This window comes from Camelus bactrianus, chromosome 23 (genome assembly GCF_048773025.1).
Source record: "Camelus bactrianus isolate YW-2024 breed Bactrian camel chromosome 23, ASM4877302v1, whole genome shotgun sequence".
Taxonomy (NCBI): domain Eukaryota; kingdom Metazoa; phylum Chordata; class Mammalia; order Artiodactyla; family Camelidae; genus Camelus; species Camelus bactrianus.
The window spans coordinates 40,502,824-40,526,532 of NC_133561.1; the positions used below are offsets into that span (position 1 = coordinate 40,502,824).

Below are 23,709 nucleotides of genomic sequence, written 5' to 3' on the forward strand. Positions count from 1 at the left end.
ACAGGCATGCTGAGCAAAATGCCAATAGTGAGCATCTCCAGATAATACAATGAAGGGTTGTTCATTTCCATCTTTAATCTTTATTTTCTAATTATGATAAAAGATTTTCATTTAACTAAACATATATATTAAGGAACAGATGTAAAATGTTAAAAGCCCTTTACTAACAAAAATACCCAGGAATCCCCGCCAAGAGGAAAATGCTTGAAATATACTTGTTGCATACAGCCTTGCTTATATTTGTGCCATGGATTTTCTATTTTTCTTGTTTGCTAAATAAACTTAAGCCGCCTTTGGCAACTTTACACGGGGGGAGAGATGTATAAAGAAGGGGGGCTATGAAGGCCTTCCAGTGCAGGGCAGACCACAGAAAGCGGTGGCATGTGTTAAGATGTGACTATTAAATAGCTTTTTCTAATCTCCTCTCACCATGAACTACACACCCATATTCGAAATGTAATCAGTGGATCTAGCATGACTCTGCTAACTGAAAAACAGCATGAATTACTTTTGCTTTCAGCTTCAGTTTTTTTACCATCATACTAGATGGACCAAGAAAAGATGAACCTCCTCACTCTTTTTTAGCTTTCATGAAGGAGAGTCAGACTGGTAGGAGGAGCTAGTGAGCAAGGTGTGAGAGGCACTGAGAACCGTTCTCGTATCCCCAGTGTGTGGAGCAGGTATGTCCTTGTCTTTTACATGCAGTGCAAAATTGATTTCTTTACTGTTTTTATTGAAATAGAGTCGATTTACAATGCTGTGTTAGTTTCTTGTGTACAACACAGTGATATATATATATATATAATATATATATGTAATATATATATTACAAGATGTTGAATATAGTTCAATAGGACTTTGTTGCTTATCTATTCTGTATGTAGTAGTTAGCAAGATTGATTTCAGATTCAAAGTGACACCTGAGGATGGGCAAGTGGCCTGCTGTCTGGCATGCAGGGGTCTGTGGCTGGCTTTAGTTTAAAGGAAGCTCAGCTTCTCTGTATGGACCAGTAGCAGCTGCAAAGTGACAGCCAGACACACTGTGTCCCCCTCGATGTGCTTCTCCTTGAGAGAGTCCTCCTGGGGGCCTGCCTGTCTTGCTCTGTCAAGCTATGTGGGCTGGCGTTAGAATTCAGAGAATAAGACAGTCCCTGGCAAGGAGGTTATAGGGAACTGTCATCTATAGAGATTGTTTCTTTTTAATGTTTCTATTAGTCAATTTAAGAAAGCTCACAGTGAGAGCTCTGTAAATCTCTATGTAGAGATAAATTTAGTCCCCTCACTCCTGATCTTTATTACTTAAACATTACGATCACATCAAAACTATCTTTCTCTTTCTGTCTCTCTGGCTCCCTCTTCCTCCCTCTTATTCTCTCTCTTCCCCTGTCCCCCAACCCCCGCCCCCGCATTTGTGGGTTTATTTTTCATAAGAACATTGGAATCATTTGTAGCATGTTTAATACATACACAACCTAGTTTTAACAATCATTTTGGGTGATTTTTTTTTCTGTAGATCACATTTTGAAAACTAACCTGGAACAGGATTGAATAGCTGCAGTTTGTTAATTTGATGTTAAAAATTATGTGACTTATTCACAGCTAAGAAATCACAGGTCTGTTTCTTTAAAACATTTTTTATTGAGTTGTAGTCATTTTACAATATTGTGTCAAATTCCACTGTAAAGCACAATTTTTCAATTATATATGAACATACATACATTCATTGTCACACATTTCACTGTGAGGTACCCCAAGATCTTGTATATATTTCCCTGTGCTATACAGTATAATCTTGTTTATCTATTCTGCATATGCCAGTCAGTATCTACAAGTTTTGAACAACCAGTCTGTCTCTCCCCCCGCCCTGCCCCCTTGGCAACCACAAGTTTGTATTCTATGTCTATGAGTCAGTTTCTGTTTTGTATTTATATTCATTTTAAAATTTTTTGAGATTCCACATATGAGAGATCTCATATGGTATTTTTCTTTCTCTTTCTGGCTTACTTCACTTAGAATGACATTCCCCAGGAGCATCCATATTGCTGCAAATGGCGTTATGTTGTCAGTTTTTATGGCTGAATAGTATTCCATTGTACAAATATACCACTTCTTCTTCATCAAGTCATCTGTTGATGGACATTTAGGCTTTTGACATCTCTTGGCTATTGTAAATAGTGCTGCTATGAACATTGGGGTGAAGCTGTCTTTTTGAAGTAGAGTTCCTTCTTGATATATGCCCAGGAGTGGGATCACTGGGTCATATGTTATGTCTATTCCTAGTCTTTTGAGGAATCTCCATACTGTTTTCCACAGTGGCTGCACCTAACTGCATTCCCACCAGCAGTGTAAGAGGGTACTCTTTTCTCCACAGCCTCTCCAGCATTTGTCATTTGTGGACATTTGAATGATGGCCATTCTGGTTGTTGTGAGGTGATACCTCACTGTAGTTTTGATTTGCATTTCTCTGATAATTAGAGATATTGAGCATTTTTTCTTCTTCCTATTGATCATTTGTATGTGTTCCTTGGAGAATTGCTTGTTTAGATCTTCTGCCCATTTTTGAATTGGGCTGTTGGTTTTTTCTTATTATGTAGTATGAGCTACTTATATATTCTGGAGATCAAGCCTTTGTTGGTTTCATCATTTGCAAAAATTTTTTCCCATTCCTAATATTTTTGTTTTGTTTTACTTATGGTTTCCTTTGCTGTGCAGAAGCTTGTAAGCTTAGTTAGGCCCTATTTGTTTATTCTTGCTTTTATTTATACTGCTTGTGTAGACTGCCCTAGGAGAACATTTTTGAGCTGTATGTCAGATAATGTTTTACCTATGTTTTCTTCTAGGAGGTTTATTGTATCTTGTGTTATGTTTAAACACTTGATCCATTTTGAGTTTATTTTTGTGTATGGTGTAAGGGAATGTTCTAGCTTCATTGATTTACATGCTGCTGTCCAGTTTTCCCAACATCATTTGCTGAATAGACTATCATTTTTCCATTGTATATTCTTGCCTCCTTTGTCGAAGATTAGTTGACCAAAAGCCTGTGGGTTCATTTCTGGGCTTTCTATTCTATTCCGCAGACCTGGTTTTTATAAAGTTGTTTCTCTCACATTTTCCTGCAGCTTCCTTTAAGTTTTCCATTTAAAGAGGGGGACTGGACAACTCTGGTCATTATAATGTAGCTGTTAGAGGATCCTGTTTTACCTTTGTATTCTTTTCTCCCACAATGAAGAATCAGAAAAAAGGAGATGGTACAGGAGCAGTGTTTGAATTTTCTTGCTGCTTTGCTCTGAAAAAAAAAAATTATAGACCTTGTTTCTTAGTAACCTGAAGTTTGCAGATTGTGTTCAAATATGTAACCCAATTTGTTTAGTGCAATTATTGTGGATAAATCTCCATCTAATTCAGTAAGCATGCACTGAAATCCCATTTTGTGCTGCATTCTATGCTCATATATAAGCTTTGACTTATCTGATTTTATTATCAAAACATCCTCCAGACTGGACTTACCATTTTTTTATAATACCCCTATAATTATTCTTAAAAACTTAGGTTTATCTAGGTGAGGCTTCTTGTTTAAGGCCACACAAGTAGTAACTGATAAAGCTGGTATTTTTTAAAAATATTTTTGATAGTATTTGAGGCATCTTGAATACTTGACCTATAAATATGGAACTGAATAGTTGAGACATTTGAATATAATATCATGTTTATATAGTCTGATTATGAAAAATGCATAGATATTATAGGGAACTTTTAATATAATGCCAATCAGAATTATGCCAGAAGTAACATGGTACAATAGTTTTTAATACTTAATTTTTAAAATCAAATTTGCCTTGGAAAACAATTACAAGGGAATCTCATATCCTTTTCACCTAGATTTACCCACTGGTGGCATTTTCCTAGATTTGCTTCCTCTCTCTAAATATATGTATATGTCTCTCTATATAATATAAAACAGTATTTGCATTTTCATTCTTATTTTCATTTATGGGATTAAGTTGCAAAAATCCTGACCACTCTCAGCTAAGTACCTTGGCCTAAATCTCTCAAGATTCAGGACATCCTCCTGAAACAGAAGAAGAGTGGCAAGTGGAAGAAGGAGCAACTGTGTGGGAACATTGACCTAAAGTGTGCAGTCTCCTTCTCAAAAAGGGGAGGCAGGAGGGTGGGAAAAGTCTTCAGTAGTTTACCTATGAGGATGATGTTACCTGTGCGTTTTTCCATACATAGACTTCATTATGTTCAGGTAGTTTATTTTTATTCTTAATTGTATTTTGTTTAGTTTTCACATATTTGTAGACTTTGCAGTTTTATTCCATCTATTAATTTCCAGTTTCATTTCATTGGGTTCAGAAAAGATACTTTGTATGAGTTTAACCTTTTAAAATTTGTTGACTTGTTTTGTGGCCTAAAATAGGGTCTATCCTTGGAAATATTCCATGCCCATCTGGGAAAACGTGTTTTCTCTTGTTGTTGGATGAGAGTGTTCTGTATATGTCTGTTTGGTTCAATTAATTTATAGTGTTATTCAAGTACTCTGTTTTTTCTACCTATTATTGCAAGTAAGGTATTAAACTATTGTTTTATTGTTAAGTGATCTGTTGCTCAATATTGTCAATGTTTATTTCACATATTTTGGAACTCTGAGGTTCAGGTATACATATTTAGAATTGTTTATCTTCTAGATAAACTTGACTCTTTTAACATAATGTCCTTCTTTGTCTCTTTTAACAGTGCTTGAAATAACTTTTTTATCTCATATAGATATAACCACAACAGTACTCTTTTTGTTGTTATTTGAATAGAAAATCTTCCTGGGGTGTACAGTAAGGTGGTAGTTGCTCAGGCTGACCTGTCTCCAACCTGTCTGGTGGCAAACCAGCACCCATTCACTCCTTCTAGTCTAGGCTTCTCCAGCCTTTCTATCTGTTTCAGTCTTTCTCCAAGTAGCCAAGGGGATTTGTCTCCTCTGTGCAGGACACCAGGACTGGGATGCCAAGTCTGTGGATTGACCTGCTCACTCCTCAGGGTTAGGGTCTATTTGCACAGTCTTCCTTTTCCTCTTTGTCCTTCCCTAGGTGCACAGGTCCCAACCTGAAGTTTTTACTCCTCCCTAATTATGTGGAAATATCTCTTGAAATCTTGTTTGTATAGGAGTTCTGCCAGTTTTCAGTCACTTTTCTGTGAGAAGTTATTATCCCTCATCTTGACCCCCCTCCTCTGGAAACAGTATTCTTGATTGGTAGGTTCCCCCCTACCCCATCACTCAGTTTTTAGCAATTTAAACATATCATTCCACTGCCTTCTGGCCTCCAAATATTTTGTTGATAAATTGACTGACAATCTTATTGGATGTGATGAGTTACTGCTTTTTGTCGCTTTCAAGATTCTCTCTTTGTCTTTTGACAGTTTGATTATAATATGCCTCAGCATTGGTCTCGGATTATTTAATCTACTGGAGTTTGTTGAATATCTTGCATTTGTAGATTTATATATTTCATTGCATTGGGAATTTTTTAGCCATTATTTCCTCAAATAATCTCTCTGCCCTGCCTCTCCCTTCTGCTTCAGGAACTTTCATAATGTATATACCTGTCTATATGACAGTATTCCATAAGTTTGTTAGGCTGTATTCACTTTAAAAAAATTATTTCTTCCTTCTGCTCCTGAGACTTGATAATTTCAAATGTCCTGTCTTCAAGTTTGCTGGGTCTTTTTGCCTGTGCAAGTCTAATCCCCTTTATATGTATTCAAATGCTCTTCCCCTGAGCTTTACCCCCAAGGCTAATTCCCTGTAGAAAATGTGAAATTCATTCATTGTATTTTCCAGCCTCAGAATTTCAGTTTGGTTCCTTTTTTAATTATTTTTATCTCCTTGTTCATTTTCTAATTTTGTTCATATATTGTTTTTCTGATTTTCTTTAGTTATTTATCTGAGTTTTCCTTTAGCTTTTTAAGCATATTTTTAAAAAGTTATTTTAAAGTCTTTGCCTAAAACATCTAATGCACATGTTTCCTCAGGGTTTTTTTTTTTTTTTTTTTACCACTTTATATTCTTCCTTTGGAAGGGCCATATTTTCATTTATTTTATATGCCTTGTGATTTTTGTTGTTGTTGTTGAAAAATTGTATATTTATTTATCTATTTATTTATTTTAAATGAAGGTACTCAGTACTTAACCCAGGATTTTGGACATGTTAAGTACATGCTTTATTACTGAGTTATTACCCTCCCACCCCCTGAAAATTGAGCATTTATGAAAGCAGTCACCTTTCCCATTCTTTGCATACTGGCCTTTTGACAAGGAAGTCTTTTCCTAAGCTGGCTCTTGATTTTGAAACTTTGGATTAAACTTAAGAGAAGTTCTAAAGTCTTTTTAGGCTTTTTTGAGCATGCATCTTCCCTGGGCCTGTGTTTTGCTTTTTCAGTTTTCCCATATATGTGCTCCTTTTAAGTATATTAATTTCCCAAAGGATGCCTCCTTTGAACTTTTGATTGTCTATTGTGTGTCTCCACCCTGAAAAGAAAAAGAAACATTCAGTTTCTCTTCTCAACTTTCTATTCTCTATACTTATTTCTGGTCACCACATACGTGAGCATTTTTTCACAATAAGCAATTCTGACACTAACTTCCAAGAGTTAGTTTATACCCTACAGATTTAGGGCTCAGTCCCACAAGACTTCTCCTCAGTTCAGATGCAATTACAAATCCAGGTTGTCACCTGTGCTTCTGACTAACTGGCTGTACATTGGAGTTACCCATCTCTTCCCCAGGTTCAATGATTTGCTAGGATGGCTTAAGAACTCAGGAAGGATAGTTTGCTTACTAGATTACTGGTTTATTTTTAAAAAGGATACAGCCTATAAACAGCAAAATAGGAGATGCGAAGGGAAAGATATCAAGAAAAGCATGTGGAGCTTCCATGACCCCTTTGGATGTGCCACCTTCTAACAACATCCACATATTCATCAAGCCAGAAACTCTCTGAACCATTTCAGTTAGGTTTTATTTATTTTTTAATGGAGGACTTCTTAGATAGATATGGTTGATTAAACTATTGGTCATTGGTGATTAACTCAACTTTCATCTCTTCTCTGCTCCCCAGTGGTTGGAGCATCAGGCTAAATGTTGCAACTTTCTAATAACATTGATTCCTCTAGCAAACAACTCCATTGTAGTGATCTAGGGGCTTTACAAAATCACCTCATTAACATAAACTCAGTTGTTGTTGAAAGGTGCTTGTTATAAATATCAAAAGACTCTCCTTTCATCTTTATCAGTCTGGAGCTATTTTAGGAATTGAGGACAAAAGACCAAAAGTTACAAGAAAAATAATTTCATCTCTCTCATCACATAGGGTTTTAAGAGCTATATACCAGGAATAAGGACAATGATCAAATTTGTGTTTCTTATTATACATCTCAATATCACACACCCATAATATCTTGTCATAGGTGTCTGCAGGTCATTCTCCCTGCAGCTTTCCCAAGCAATGCCCACTGCTTCTCCCTGCCTAAGATCCAAATAAGGGAAAAGATAACAGTCCTTCAGGCAGCCCATGAGATGTCAGAACATTGTAAATGCAGCCTGCTCTGCTCTGTTTATTTTGAAAAAGGGAATTGGAAACTCAATTGATGCCTTAGATAGTCTATTTTATATATTCACTGGTAACCTCTTGCTCTAGGCATCTGTGGAGCTGTCTCTCCACATTTTTCCTTGAGAAATACCTGCTGCTTCTTTCCACCTGATATCCAAGTTTTACCACCACCTACCCCTCTGCCACCCTTCCCTGAGTTTCATGTGAAGTGAAACAGAGACCTGAATAGGCAGCCCTGACAGGTTAGAACATTATAAAATTCCCTCTCTCTGAATCAGGGGAGGGAATTGGGAAATGATTTGCCACTTCCTTAAAGACCTTACCACAATGGGGACAGAGGGCAACAGAAAAACCACAGAATTTCCTACCATTTTGAATGAGGCTGTTTCTTGATTTGGTATTTGGTTGGTTGCTTTGGACCTTTGACTGTTTTATGGAACTACTGTAAGGTTATTCTAGCTAGTATTTTGGTTGTTGTTTATATCTCCTTGGGGAAACAAGAGCTTAGAATTTGCTAGTCTGTCATTTTGCTCAAGTATGTAGATTTTCAATCCTTTCTCAATGACATTCACTCAGCCTTTGTGAGAACCGTTTACCTCATTTCCAAAGTAGTTATGTTAATTTCTAACTTTCAGTCTCTTGTGAATATCAGTTTAGCTGGATATGTAAGTTATTATCAAAGGGCTTGGTATATTGTAGGCCTTCAGTGCATCATAACAATAACTTTAATTATATTATTATTTTGAAATAACAGTTTGGAGAGTGATATTATATTATTTCACTACCAATATCATGAGAGACTTGAGGGAATGATGGGGGAAAACCTCTGCAGTATGCTAATTCTAGGTTACATTTTGTCTCATGGAAAGCACAGAACTCTTACTTACCTTATCCTAAGTTGATAGATGCTTTGTATAAGTCTGAGTTAGAGAATGACTTTATAATCTGATTTCCACTAAGAAGCTCTTCTAGGTTGGCAGGTTGCCATGGCATCCAGACCCAAAATGATGGACCCCATTTGTCTGCAGGAAAGTGTCAATGTGCTTTCAGTGAACCAAAAATTTCTGCAGATTCTTGGTGAGATTTCTTTGCCAGTGCTGGTGGTGGCCATTGTAGGGCCGTATCATACAGGCAAATCCTACTTGATGAACCATCTTGCAGGTCAGAAACATGGTGAGTGTTGTACAGGGTCAAGGACCAATTGCTTGATTCTAGCTAATACCTCAGCTTCTTAATTTTTGTCCTGATCTTGTGTAGGGAGAACCAAACTTCTTTTAACAAATCAACTTTCCACTCCTATTTCTCACTGCTAAACCACTGTCTTACTGTAATTCATTATCATATTGTATGTTTTATTCCTGTAAAGCAAAATTTCTCCTACCAATTCTCACAATCCTACCTTATTTTACATGCTTAAGCACTGGACTCTTGCAATTGTGTCTACTCGCTCTTGAAACACATTTTGCTTTTTTATGGACTATACTCATCAACATATAAATGTGTTCAAATGTCTATAATCTTAAAAATATTTCCTGTATGTCATATAATACTGTGGCTAACACCTCTCCCCACTTTTGAAAAATTTGTCTGACAAAAAATATAATCTTGATTTTTTTTCCCACCTTTTTCTCTTCCCATGTCTGTCTTCAGTCCATTTCTCTCTGGCTTTGAACCTCACCATTCTTTCAAGATACTCTTGTTATGGTTATCAGTGACTTCCATTTTGTCTGATTCATGGATTCCCCTTTGCCTCTATGTTGAGCCCTTGCTTGGTATCTTTATCACAATTAATGTTCCTTCCTCCTTGAAACAGATGACACACAAAGTAGGACATTCTTGAGGAAATGGAGAAAGCACCAACTTGTAGGCTGGGATACTGACATTCCAATAGATCTGACTCTGTAGCCCCTTGGTTGTTTAGATTATCTGCTCTAACTGAATGCTGCTTTCTCCCCTCTCCTCACAGGCTTTCCTCTAGGCTCTACAGTGCAGTCTGAAACCAAGGGCATCTGGATGTGGTGTGTGCCTCACCCACGCAAGCCCAATCGTACTCTGGTGGTCCTTCTGCACAATTAGAGCCTGGGGGATGTGTGAATGGTAAAGCAGAAATTCACAATTAAATCCTTTTTATTCTGGATTTTCCCCTTATCTCTCCATGGTCCTAGAAATTTTACTGCTTTTATCTGTAAAATCTAGAAATCAATTTTAGTAAATAAGGCAAACTATGTTTTGTTTGAATCTCACTTCTAGGTAAGTTATCATAGTGTCTTAGATAAATTCTTTTATTTCTTGGCACTGTGTGGATGACTTAATTACATTTAGTAAGTCATTATTGAATGGCTGAGTTCCAGGCCTTTGGACTTAGAATTGTAGATATCAGTGACCAAAGTAAATGTCCTGCCCTAAAAGAGTCTTTAGTTCAATTGACAAGACATTATCTGCAGTCAGATTTAATACCATGTAATTGGGAAAGAAGCAGGCTGGAGAGAAGAATAAATTACATTGCATTGCAATCCCCAATTTCTGGGAAATTCATGGGAGCTCCATGGCTGGATTGGCTTTTTTGAGTTATCCTGAGTTTGGGACAGGGGTGCTGATACATTTTTGAAGAGCTGCTCCAGAAGCCTTTCTAATTAAGAGGGCTGACACCTGAAGACTGTCTTCCACCAGCACTCCCAACAGCTGGGGTAATAAGTCCTTCAGTTTTGAAAGGCAATCCAGGCAGCACCTGACTGGTTTTGAGAACTTACAGTTAAGCATAACTAAGAAAGAGAAGTATCAATCTGTGAGTGAGGAAAAATTTCTGATTCACCTTCTTAGCTACAAGGTGAAGAGTGTATTTGAGGGTTGGATTTAAGAGACGGGTTTACATTTTCTATGATGAAGTTCATCAACTACTCACAGAGTGTTCTGGAAATCTGTGAGACAACTCTGAATGTGCAAGTTCTATAAAAGTAAGTTTTTGTCCTACAAGAAACATTTTAAAATGGATTTTTGGTGTTTTAGCTTTCTGCTAATGGGTGAAATGAACTATCCCTCCTTTCCCCGTTTTGAGATTTATTTGGAAATAGTACCTACATTTTTATAGCTCTGTCTTTTTTCTCAACAGGAGTTAGAAAGTCTGCTTACTTTTAAAGCCATATATCAAACAATGATATAATCTTGCTGTTGAAATAATTGCTTGTCCTAACTGCTACTTCTTCTTATCCTAATTGATTATTTTTAAAAACTGGGTTTTGGGGAAAGAAAGTAATGAATAGACTCTTATCCCCCAAACTCCCATTTAGAATTTTCTCAACATAAACCACAGTTTTTGCATTTACACTGGGAGCAACTTTACATGCCATTTATAATAAAATAAAAACTATTTCCAGTTTATGCCATCATTTAGACAATGCTATGATTTATACAACTTAGCCTGGGCTTTAGGGCCCTTGATTAGGCTGCATGAAACTCACCTTAACTTCTCCACTTGCCCTCTGCCCTCAAATGACTCTGTTCTAACTACAAGACCCCTGTCTTCTCCCATCTCTAATTTTGTTTCTCTGGGTTTTCCTGTCTATGGGATCACCTTCATTTCTTCAGTTCCACATTTGCCAGTTCTTTAATATTCAGCTCAAGATATTGAGGAAGCTTTCAGATCACATATTCTTTCTCCAAATTTCATAGCCCTGTTCTTCCTTGATAGACTTCTAAATTTTAGTTTAGTGTTATAGCTATAGGTTTCACTGCTTATATACATTACTGAGAGTAAGCCTTTTACAGATACTTCTATCTTTGTTGCACTTACTGTTATGGATGTTTGTCCACTGCTTTGAAATTATCATGTTGAAAGAAAATTTTCATTTTTAGCATTGCTTTTTTAAAATCTAAGAACAGTGGGGGATATTTAGTAGCTTCCTGCAAGTATTTATTGATTGCATATAATTTAAATACCCAGTTATGCCAACTATGGTATATTTTATATGGACTCTGATTAATAAATATATGCAGAATGAATAAGTGCCCACACTCATCACTGAATTCCTAATTACACAACAGGTACTGTATTAGTTTTTCTGTATATGTTATTTTACTTTATCCAATTGAGGAAAAATAAAGCACTGTGAACACTAGAATCCTTTTATATATGAAAAATTTACAAACACAAGAAATGTCTCTGTAATTGTCAAAGTTGATATCTGCATTTACATCTGTCTTCAATTTCTTTGCATGGTGAGTATGTTAGCTGAAATAATAAATGAAACCATGATTGAAGAAGTGTACAGATGAATTTCTAATGTAGGGGTAAACTTCTAACTCTCTTGTTCTAATGTGCTTTCTAGGATGAGTCTAAGAAGGATTCATGGATCTTTGCCCTGGCTGTGGTTCTCTGCAGTAGCTTTGTCTAGAACAGCATGAGCACCATCAACCACCAGGCCCTGGAGCATCTGCAGTATCCTTCCAGGTCCTGAACCACCATGTTTCACTGAATTCATGGGGATGAGGATAGAGTCAGTCTCTCCCTTCCTGTCATTTAGTTTCTTGGGTGGAACAGAGGGGACCCATGGCAAAAGAGTGTGTTTATAATATTTTTATACTAGAGAAATGTGGGAATTGTTGGTAGTGAGTTTCTTTTCCCTAACCAAATGTTAGTTATGCAACAGAGCTTGCAAAACATCAGGGCAAAGTCCTCTCAAACACCTGATAGAGTAGAAGATTCCACAGAATTTGTGAATTTCTTTCCAGACTTTATCTGGACTGTATGGGATTTCACCCTGGAGCTGCAGTTATGTGGTCAGCCTATCACAGAAGATGAGTACTTGGAGAATGCCCTGAAGCTGATTCCAGGTATCAGAGTATGGCCTGGGCAGTGTACGGTCCAATAGAGTGTGGGATCTACTAAACAATATCCCTCATCTCTGTGATTGCATTTGTATTTGAGACTAAATCAAAGTCTGTGGAAATGGTGGCTGGAAAGTGGATTGCAAAGATCTAGGGGCTACAGTTGAAGTTTACTCAAGAAAAGTAAAGTGTAAAGTGAAATTACTCAAAACCAATTTGTTTTTTATACATCTTTAAATTTAGCATCCAGATTTACATGTGTGATGAAACATTCTAAAGACTGGACACTGTGTTTCCTGTTCCATCAATTTTTCTCTGTTGAAGAAAACAACTAATCAGCTAATTGTTAGACATGAAACTGCAGTGAAAAGCTTACCTAATGAACAAAATATAGATTTCACGTATTATTCTTTTCAAAGAGGGTTATAAAACTTTCTAATCCTGTATAATTATATCATCTACAAAATGACTGTATGTTCTAAATAAACCCGAAGAAGTGACTGTCTTTACAATCTATGCCTTTTCAATAATACTGACAATTATTAGAATATTCATTTTACCTTCCACATCATAGCTTTCTCCTAATTCCCACATGTTTACCCATGAATTAATTACAAGGTAAAAAATTATTTTCATGGGTTACATTTCCAAGGATGTGTGTCTATTGAAACCTTGAGAGAAATATCAATCCCAATTTAGTCATTCTTCCTTTCATGTTTCTATTTATGATTTCTCAAAACAGCTATTAAGAAATTGGCTGGCAGGAGAGGACCAGATATAAACATTTACCTCAAAGAGTTTATAGATTAGAGGTGATACCTTAAAATTATGTTTCAGGTACATTTATACTTCAGAGGTTTTTACTAATAAATACATAACACTGCATCAATTATTTTTAGCATCAAAACAGTTTTTCTTAAATAATGAGGATGTCATTCCTAATATTCCAATTACTGTCCATGATCCCTTGTTTGTAGCTCTCCTTTTTGGTTCCACAGCTCAAGTCCTACATGAGGTTGAGTTGAGCAGAATGTATCATGTGACCTTTCATCCTTTTAGCTGCTAGTTAAGCAAACACATCATAGACAACCACTCTACTATGTGCATGTCTGGAGAGACCAGCCATAGGTTTCCTTTACTGGGTCAGATGTCTCCCTAAATTTCTCTGCAGTTATATCATTGGTATAAGTCTGATGTGCAAAGAAGTATTGAATGTCTATGTTAAAACAGTTCTATGTGTAGAAATGGCAAAGACACACAAATCCCTGCCATGAACACCTGTAACCCCCTCGCCTCAAGACTCTACACACTCTAATCCCTGTTTTTCTGTCCCTCAGGGAAGAATCCCAAAGCCCAAACATCCAATCTACCCAGAGACTGCATCAGGCATTTATTTCCAAGATGGAAGTGTTTTGTCTTTGACTGGCCAACATAGGAAAAAAATTCTAGCCAATATTGGGATGGCATCTGAAGACCAACTGGATCCTAAATTCCAGGAGCAAACAAAAAATTTCTGTTCTTACATCTTCACTGAAGCAAGGACCAAGACCCTCACAGAAGGAATCATGGTCACTGGGAAAGGTGAGTCTCTTTTTCCCATTTCCATGGGGACTGCTATGTGTTGACTATTTTATATAATGTGCTTTCTAGTATTTTTGTTTGATTCTATAAAGGATTCTGATTTTACAGACTTTTATACTCCATGAAGAAATCTGTATACTTTATAATTATCTCACTTTGGGGGATTTACAAATTCCTTCCCCAAATTTCAACTTTTGTCAATGATATCGGTGACTCCCACTTATCTGAAAACATCCTCCACTTAGAATATAATCACTCTCTTGGTGTAAAAACAGAATACTGCATGTTTTCAAAGAAAGTCCTATACAATAAGTGTTCTTCACAAGGAGAATTCAAAAGATAATTTGAGAATTTAGAGTGGTCCAAAAATAAATATTAGCCCATAAATCTCTGAAAATCCATTCAAAGCCTCAGAATTAGGAATAAATTAAACATAGTACACTTTGCCTCATCTGTCTATCTATGTAATCTGTATTGCTTTCAATTTTTAAAATGAGAAACTGTATTTTCCAGGTAGCCCCTAGTATGTTAGATAGAAGTAGATATTAACTTTTTTAGTCCTGTGGCCTGGAAAACCATAAAAATGAAGAGTCAGTAGGAAAATGAAGGTGATAATAGTAGAAGGAGGTAGGGGTGCGTGTGTGTGTTTGTGTGTGTGCATGTGTATATGACCCTAGAAGCATAGTCTCAGAATCCTGGAGCCATTGATTGATAACTTGATATTTAGCCCCTAAATTTCCTGGCTTCTTCAGGGCTGAGGACTCTGGTTGTGACCTACCTGGATACTATCAATAGTGGAGCAGTACCTCGCTTGGAGAACGCAGTGACAACTCTGGCCCAGTTGGAGAACTCAGCTGCCATTCAGAAGGCAGACAACCACTACAGCGAGCAGATAGCCCAGCGAGTGAGCTTCCCCACAGACATGCTGCAGGAGCTGCTGGAGGTGCATGCTGCCTGTGAGAGGGAAGCCCCTGCAGTCTTCATGGAGCACTCCTTCAAGGAAGACAAGCAGGAGTTCCAGAGGAACCTTGTGGTAATCTGTCTTAGTATTTACTTTATGTCGCCTCCCCTTGAAGAATGAAGCTTAGAAGTGTTGTTACCGGTCCCACGGCTCATCTCTCACTCAAGGATAAAGTAGTCCATGTTCTCATGAGGGACAGAGTTTCAAAGGACTACATTTCCTTCTTTTTTGACTGCCAGAACTCAGGCAGTTTATCTGGAACTCCCTTTGACCTTCAATGAAAAATCAGTATAGATATCCTCTTGAAATAAATACTTCTGTGGATTCCAAGCCTGTCCAGAACACCCAAGACATTCTTTAGCTGGCTTCTTTTCTGTGAACACACTTCTATGGCTGGGAACAAAAATTTCTCTTTTCAGATCCATATCTCAGGCCACTTTCAGCTTAGGTTGCTCCTTGTTGTATCTATCATTGAAGACAGAATCACTGAATGTGGCAGCTTCAAGGAACCAGAGAGATTAGGTAATGCAACTCCAACAGCTCAGATGAAATACCTAAAGGAGGTTAGGGAACTTCCCCATGGTCTTCCAGAGTTTTCAGAGCTGTGAATAAATCAAATCTTGTGACTGCTGTTTTATTACATGTCCTCCAACAGAATACTTTTCTCATGAGGAACACAGTTAGACCAATTCTTCTACCAGATCCTTTGGAAATTTACTTCCTCTGTTCCTTGCTTCTGGTGACAGCCCTCTATCTTTCTTCCCTCTAGGAAATCATAAAGAATAAGAAAGATGATTTCTTGATGCAGAATGAAGAGACATCAATCAAATATTGCCAGACTAAACTTGATCAACTTTCAAAGGCACTAATAAAAAGTATCTCAGCAGGAACTTTCTCTGTTCCTGGAGGTCATGAACTCTACAGGAAAGCAAAGGAAATTATTGAAAAGGAATATCACCAAGTGCCCATGAAAGGAGTGAAGGTGAGGAATAAGGGAAACATGGGGAACCTACAGAATACTCAAAGGGGTCTCCTGAAAATCTGAGAGTGCAGCTCCATGCATGCATAAAGAGAGTGTATGGGGCCATTCAAAACAGCTGTGGCTTTTAAGGTTCACTGCATGCTATTTATTCCTGAAGGTAGTACAAATGTCAACTCCCAACCATGAGTACAGATTTCTTAAATCCACAAGAGACAGAACAGAAATTATTCATTTTTTTTTACTCAACAACATATTTGACGTGTTGAGCACTGATAATTTACAAGTCAGTCTTTGTACACAAGGATGATCACAAGTGAGACAGGAAGTCAACTACATAGGCAAGCTATAACACTCTGGAAAGAGCTACTTAGGTGTTAGAAACAAATATAATAATAATAATAATAATAATAATAATAATAATAATAATAATAATAATAATAATAATAATAATAATAATAATAATAATAAAACAATAATAATGCAACTAATATATATTGAACTGTTGTTTCCTATAGCCAAAATGTTAAGCTCTTTCCCTAGACTCTTTAACTTAATCTTTCAAATAGCATTAAGAAGCATCTACATTATCAACATTTTAAAGATCTCAAATGAGAAGCATAGGCAGGTTAAAATAAGTTGTCTAAAGTTATAACCAGCTAGTGGCAGAGGAGAACAGCAGCACAATTTAGAGGCACTATTTCACACTGGTAAAGCAGATATGTAAAAGCACCAGAGATTTGGGGTTTGTAGAACTGAACATGATTCTGACTGGCTGGATTCTAGAGTGGGGAGAAGGAAGTAGCACTGGGCAAGAGACTGGAGAGAGACAGGTCACTCTAAGGAGCTTGGACTCATTGTAAGGAACCACTGTGGAACTTTAAAATTGAAGCAAAAGTTACATGGACTTAGTTGTCTTTGCATCACTAATTTCCCTATTGGAAATCTAATTTCTGTGCTCCTCCTTGGTTCCTCAGGCAAATGAGTTCCTCCAGAGGTTTCTGCAGTCCCAGATGGCACTAGAGAAATCCTGCAGGCAGATAAAGCCCTCACTGATGGGGAGAAGCCCATAGCAGGTACAGGGTAGGGCTGGGCTCACAGTGGGATGTGTATGTTCTTGCAGTGCCCTCTGACAGTTGTGAGAGCAAAACCTTCCCAATACCGGAGCTTCCTTCCTTCCTGTGGAACAACCATGCTGCATCTGGAAACAGCAAAGGGAACTGTGGTTGGACCCCAGACAGGCAGAGCCCTTTCTCTCACATTCTGAAGTGTGTTCTCAATGGTGTGGACATGGGGTTTTGGGGGAGGACTTCAGAGATTTCCTACCTCTCTCTTTAATTTGGTTTGGCCTCTGAGCTCAGGAGGGTGGAGGTCAATCCTTGCCTATTTTTCCCTCTCTAATACCTTCCTGGGGCAGAAGAGTGGACCTGGAAAGAGACAGCTGAGAAGGAACAGGAGCTGCTGAAACAGAAACTGCAGGAGCAGCAGCAGCAGGTGGAGGCTCAGAAGAGAAGTCTCCAGAAACACATAGTTCAGATAATGGAGAAGACGGTGAGAGAAAGAGAAAACCTGCTGAGAGAGCCAAACAAGATATTGGAGCATCACCTGAAGGTGAATCAGGCTGTGGCAGTAGTAGAGCTTGATAGATTTGCCCTGGTACCCCAGGAAGGGATGGGTGAAGGTTACAGCATGGTCATGCAGAGATCAGAAGTGCATCTACTGCTTGTGATTTATTAAAACCCTGAAGTCTTTGAATCCTTCCAAAACCTTTAAATTTGGCTCTGTAAGTAGACTTTGGAGAGTTCAGGATGAGTATTCCCCCCTCTAATCCAAGCCCTCAGAGAATATAAATAGGGTTGAATAGCCATTTAGAGAATTTTAAAATGACCTCACAGGGCTTCATTGAACAGATATTCCAATTATGTGTGTTTAATATGAACAACAACTAGTACGCTCTACCAAGGTCACTACCTTTTACCAGGAGACCTGCTCAGCCCAACGCCCTGAGGTAGATCTGTTCTGACATAAGACTACCAGAAATGTCCAGACTTAAAAACACATAGAAATGATAGATTTTAAACTTGCTGCATTGCCTCCAGGTGTGGACAGATCCCCAAGCTATCATGTGGCTTGGAGGGATTTCTCTCATTGTTCATCTGAACATGATTTATAAGAGATTTCTATAATTTAGGGGCCATGTGTTTATAACAGATTTCTATAATATGGGTGACAGTGTCATCCTGAGTGGGACTGAGAATTAGTGCAGTCAGACCAAGGCTACCTCTCATTTGCATTTTTTGACTGGAAAATATTACATTTGTCCTCATGCCAGGCTTAGTCTCCTGGCAAAACCCTAAGGTATATGAATATTATTAAGGCTGTAAACTACACTTCTTCTTAATATTTTGGTCCAAACCAGGAAATATTCCTTGTTACAAGAGTCTCCTTTCATGATTAAGAGAGAACAATATTAGGAATAAAACAAAGATAGTCTGACAAAGTTTCAAAGTTTGACAAAATGTAATCCTTGAAAAAATGGGGGATTTAAAAAGTTTTACTTCCTTCCTCATTTTTTTTTTTTTAGGTCCAAGAAGATCTGTGTACTGAAGGATTTAGAAAGAAATGTGAGGAGTTGAGTACAGAGAAAAATCATTTGGGAGAGAGAATTGTTGATAATAAAATGATGATAGTTCCTTGCTTGCACAAGCCTTGGACAACCTTGGCAAAAGAATCGCTTCGTTATTGCCTGCCCCAGCTAATATTCTTGGTAATGTTATGAAAGTAGTGAGCTCAGTATTTAAAAAGAAGTAGCTCTCCTTGTAAAGAAATCAGATAAATAATATAATATACATGTATGTTCTCTGGCCTATTTCTGATATGCATGCTTTTCACTTTCATCCAGCAATGCTTTAAATATAAAAAGTGATTTCTAGAGAATACTGATGCCTGGCCCACATTAGATAGAATAAATGCATGGACACTTTGATATAGTGTGTTCAGTTTTAGGAAATATATATGTGTGCAAAATCATATATATGTGTATGTACATATATACAAGAGTTTCACTGAGGCTTCACTTCTAATGGCAAAAGATTGGAAACCACTTAATGCTCATTTATGTAATTTGGTAATATATATTTTGCATGTATTTATACTAGAATTCTATGTTGCTAGTAAATAGATAGTGGAGCTCTATTTGTATAAATATAGAACAATCTGGAAGATAGAATGTAGAGTGAAAAAATGAGGCACAAAACAGTTTGTATAATGTGTTCACCATAAAAAAAAAAGGCAATTATTTTGGGCTCTCATAAACATGTATGTATAGTACATTTCTGGAAAATTCATTAGAAATTGGTATCATTGGTTCTTCCTGGAGAAGACAGCTTGGCATCAGGGATGGAAAGGACACATGCTTTTCATTATATACTCTATATTTTCAATTTTGCAAAGTTAGCTTGTGTTATTTCTCGAATAACAAAGAAAACAAACTACAATACTAATAATTAAAATAGTAAATGGAATGTGAATAAATGGAATTGCTCATTGCTTCCAGAAATGACATTAGCCTGCTTAATGAGGGGTATAAGACTAAGATCAGAATACTAGAAAATAACGTTTGCATCCTAATCTTGTTTTTGCTTTGGCCTTGGTTTTTAATCCCTTATATTTGCTTCAAAAATAAGGTATGAACTTTCCTGTTACCCCTTGAAATCTCAACAACAGTAACCTTTATTTCATAGGTTTCAATTACACTTTTACAGTGTTTAGAAACAAATTACTAAACACTAAGAATAGTCACTGGTGAGAGGAATTCCCATCATCCTTAAGTTCAGTGATGACATCTCTGCTGTTGGCAAGTACAGAAGGGGTGATGCACCACTGCAGAAATGGATGCCTTGATAGTAATGGGGAATGAAAAACCCAGACACACAGAGGCCAGGTGTTGGCATTTAAACATCAGAATTCAAGTACATACAATAAGAGTAATGAGCATCGTGGTTTGTCTTAGCTCAGGCTGCTATAACAAATTACCATAGACTGTGTGGCTTACAAAACAAACATTTATTTCTCCCAGTCCTGGAGGCTGTAAGTCCAAAAGCACTGTGCCAGCATTGTTATTTTCTTGGTAAGGGTCCTCTTACAGCTTTACAGATGACAAGGTTCTTACTGTGTCCTAGCATGGTGAAGAGAGAGAGACAGAGAGAGAGAGAGAGACAGAGAGAATGAATCTCATGATTCTTTGTTATACAGGCACTAATTAGATTCATGAAGGCCCCACACTCATTATCTAATCCCTCGCAAACCCCATTTCCAAGCACATTGGGACATTGTTATTTGGGGTTTCCTCAAATGGATTTTGGAGAACACATTCAAACATTCAGTCTATAATTTGGTTGGAGTGGCAGCCAGCAGACCTGACCAGAGGAAATTCTGAAGATGGCAAATAAAACAAGGTGTCTGTAGAGAAAAAAAGAATGGGGAGTAAACCATTGGAATCAAGGATATTTATAGGAAGCTGAGAGGTAACATTGATAAAAGGTTATAATCCGTAGCCTTGGTCTAAAACAATTTCAGATGATGGAACTATCACCTGGAGGGGAGGGCAGGATCCCAGGAGAGAGGACCTTGCAACTCTGGGATGAGGATAAATGATAATGATTTTCACAGTTCCTCTCCTAGGGGACCTCTGGAAATATACTTGGATCCATATGCTGGGAAATGAGAATGCCCAAACACTTCAAGGACTCTCAGAATCAGGATCCAAGCTAGGAGTGATGCTCAGATCCTGAAAAGACATCACAGTCTCCCTGTTAGAGGTACATGACATCCTGGTATGAACACAGTCTTGGCCAAGGTGCAACTAACTTGGTCTACTATTTTTTTCAAATAAAAGTATAGTTCGTCTGAAGACAGACACCATTTTATATATATATATATGTATTTTCTTTACATCTTCATAGTGTATGTTTAGGCACAGAGGGTACTTAGTAAGAAACTTCTGTAAAAACAAAAAGCTGACACATGTGTGATTGTTTTCAATTGCCAGAATTCCATAATCACACCAAACCTCTGAGATAATAGATTGTTTGGATTTTAGATATTAGATTAAGGTCTCTAATTTGACTTAAGGACCAGAGGAGCAGAAGAAACTCTTTTGGTACAGTTTCCCCCTCTGTGACCTTATTCACCACAGTCTCAGTATCTCTGCGAGGATGTTAACTCATCTCCACTGGAGAATTTAAATGACTCCGTCTAGTCATGGCTTCAAGTGTTCAGAAGGAAGAATGAATGTCTTTGCCTTTTAAAGAAGAAACCATATAGTAATGAATATGTGAACAATGAATCATGGGGTTTAATGCAAAATTAAACGATTCTACAGAAATATCTGTATATCTGTTCCCACTGAGAGCTTGACTTAAGCAGATGTTCTAATCCCTTGGACTAGACACACCCTGCATTGAAGAGCAAAGAGAAGCCTTGTCTCTTTTAGATTCGACATACAAGTGATATCACACTCTACTTGCCTTTCTCTGACCTATCTCACTTAGCATAATGTGCTCAAGGTTCATTGATGTTGCAAATGGCAGGATATCCACCTTCCTTGTGACTGAATAATATTCCCTTGTGTATATGTATATGTGCCACATCTTTTGTATCCATTCATGTGTTGACATTTATGTTGCTTTCATTTCTTGGCTACTGTGGTTAATGCTGCAATAAACTTGAGTGCAGATATCTCTTTGAAATACTGTTTCTATTTTCTTTCAATAAAAAATAATAAAACTGACAATGGTCACTTAGAAAAATAAAAAGGCTTTAAAAAGTAGTTAACAATTTATTCACACATCTATTCTAATCCTCATTAAGGAATGCTAGGTTCTAATTATTTACATTGTTTGTTAAATTCTTATGTCATCCCTGCCATTGTTCTGGATTATGTAAAGAGAGAAAAGCAAAGATCTTGTCCTAATGCAGCTTACACTGTGTATGGGACTTACATAATGTTATTTAGGCAGAAATAAATATTGTAATTATATACATGTATATATATATATGTGTGTGTATATAGATGTGTGTGTGTATATAGATATGTGTATGTGTATGTATGTGTATGTGTGTGTGTATATATATAAATATTTTATGTGTAGTGATCAAGAATCTAAGTTGCAACCAAATAGTCATTTTTAAAGTTTGGTTTCAACCTAGTGCATCTTGCCTGGAGATATAATTGTGTATTATAGAGCCCTAAGGACCAAATATGTTAACTTTAAAGTAAGGTAAAACCTAGAGTGCATGGTGATTGAAACAATGAATAAATAGATTAATGTTTGGACGTATGAATAAATGTGACATTTGTTTATTATTTCAAAGGGTAATAAATATCCCTCTTATTACCTATAGGCCAAAAAGTAAAGGCTTTGGTGAAGAATTTTGTGTTTTTTGATCTCTATTCCTTTATCACCTGTACAAATTATTATGTTTAAACAAACTAAAGTGGATTCTGTTTCTATGACTGTACTAGGACTGATATGACAACTCTGGAATATTCTTCCTTGTGTCTCTTTTTCCATTGAAGTGTGGTTGTGCCACTCAACAGTGTTATTTGGATGGAATTCCTTTTACTTCAGATAATGTGATCTTATTCCTTAACCACTGTTCTGTGGACAGTGGTCCCAGGCTGCATTGAATATGGTGCTCACTCTTAGCCCAGGAAACAGTCCCTGATAAAACATGAGTAATGAATTCCTCCCCTGATATATTTGGTCTAAGGCCCCAATCTCTCTCTGCCCCTGCTGACTGTCCATTAATATAGAAAATGCAGACAATCAAGTTCTATTTCCCTCCCACTTAAAGTACCTAATTATTTTATTTTGATGAAATATGCACAACTATTTACTATTTTAACTATTTAAAGTGTACAATATAGTGGAATTAAGTATATTCACATAGATGTTACAATCATCATCACTATCTACCTCCAACCCATTGCATCATGCTCAGCTGAAACTCTGTATCCAATAAACAAGTCTCCATTTCCCTCTCCTCAAGCTCCTGGTAAGTGTGAGTAAACTTTCTGTTTCTATGAATTTAACTACCCTGGATACCTCATAAAAATGACATCATATAGTATTTTTCTTTTTGTGACTGTCTTATTTCAGTTAGCATAATGCCCTCAGGTTTATTTAGACTGTAACATGTGTTAGAATATCCTTCTTTTTAAGGCTGAATAACATTCCATGGTAAGAATGTACTACACTCTATTTTATTTTTTTAATTTTTAATTATTATAGAACTTTTACATTTCCACTTAATTTGCAGTTATTACAAAATACTGGCTATGTTCCCTTTGTTGTGCAGTACATCTTTGTAGCCTGTCTTATACTCAATAGTGTGTTACTCCCACTCCTCCCACTCCTCCATACCTTTATTGCCTGCCCCACTTCCCACTGGTAACCACTGGTTTGTTCTCTATATTTGTGAGCCTGCTTCTTTTTTTGTTGATGTTTTTGTTATATTCAATAGTTTGTTGTATTTTATACATTCTACATATAAGTGATATCATATAGTATTTGTCTTTCTCTGTCTGACTTATTTCACTTAGCATAATGCCATCCAAGTCCATCTATGTTGCTGTTAATGGCAAAATTTCATTTTTTATGGCTGAGTAGTATTCTATTGTGTGTGTGTGTGTGTGTGTGTGTGTGTGTGTGTGTAGTGTACAATAAATATCTATACATACTATATCTATCTATATCTAT

At 37.0% G+C, this 23,709-nt stretch overlaps 1 pseudogene; it reads left to right on the top strand.

The window, feature by feature from the left end:
* Window positions 1-542: 542 nt before the first annotated feature.
* Window positions 543-22,168, top strand: LOC141574794 (guanylate-binding protein 6-like; annotated as a pseudogene).
* The last annotated feature ends 1,541 nt before the right edge of the window (window positions 22,169-23,709 follow it).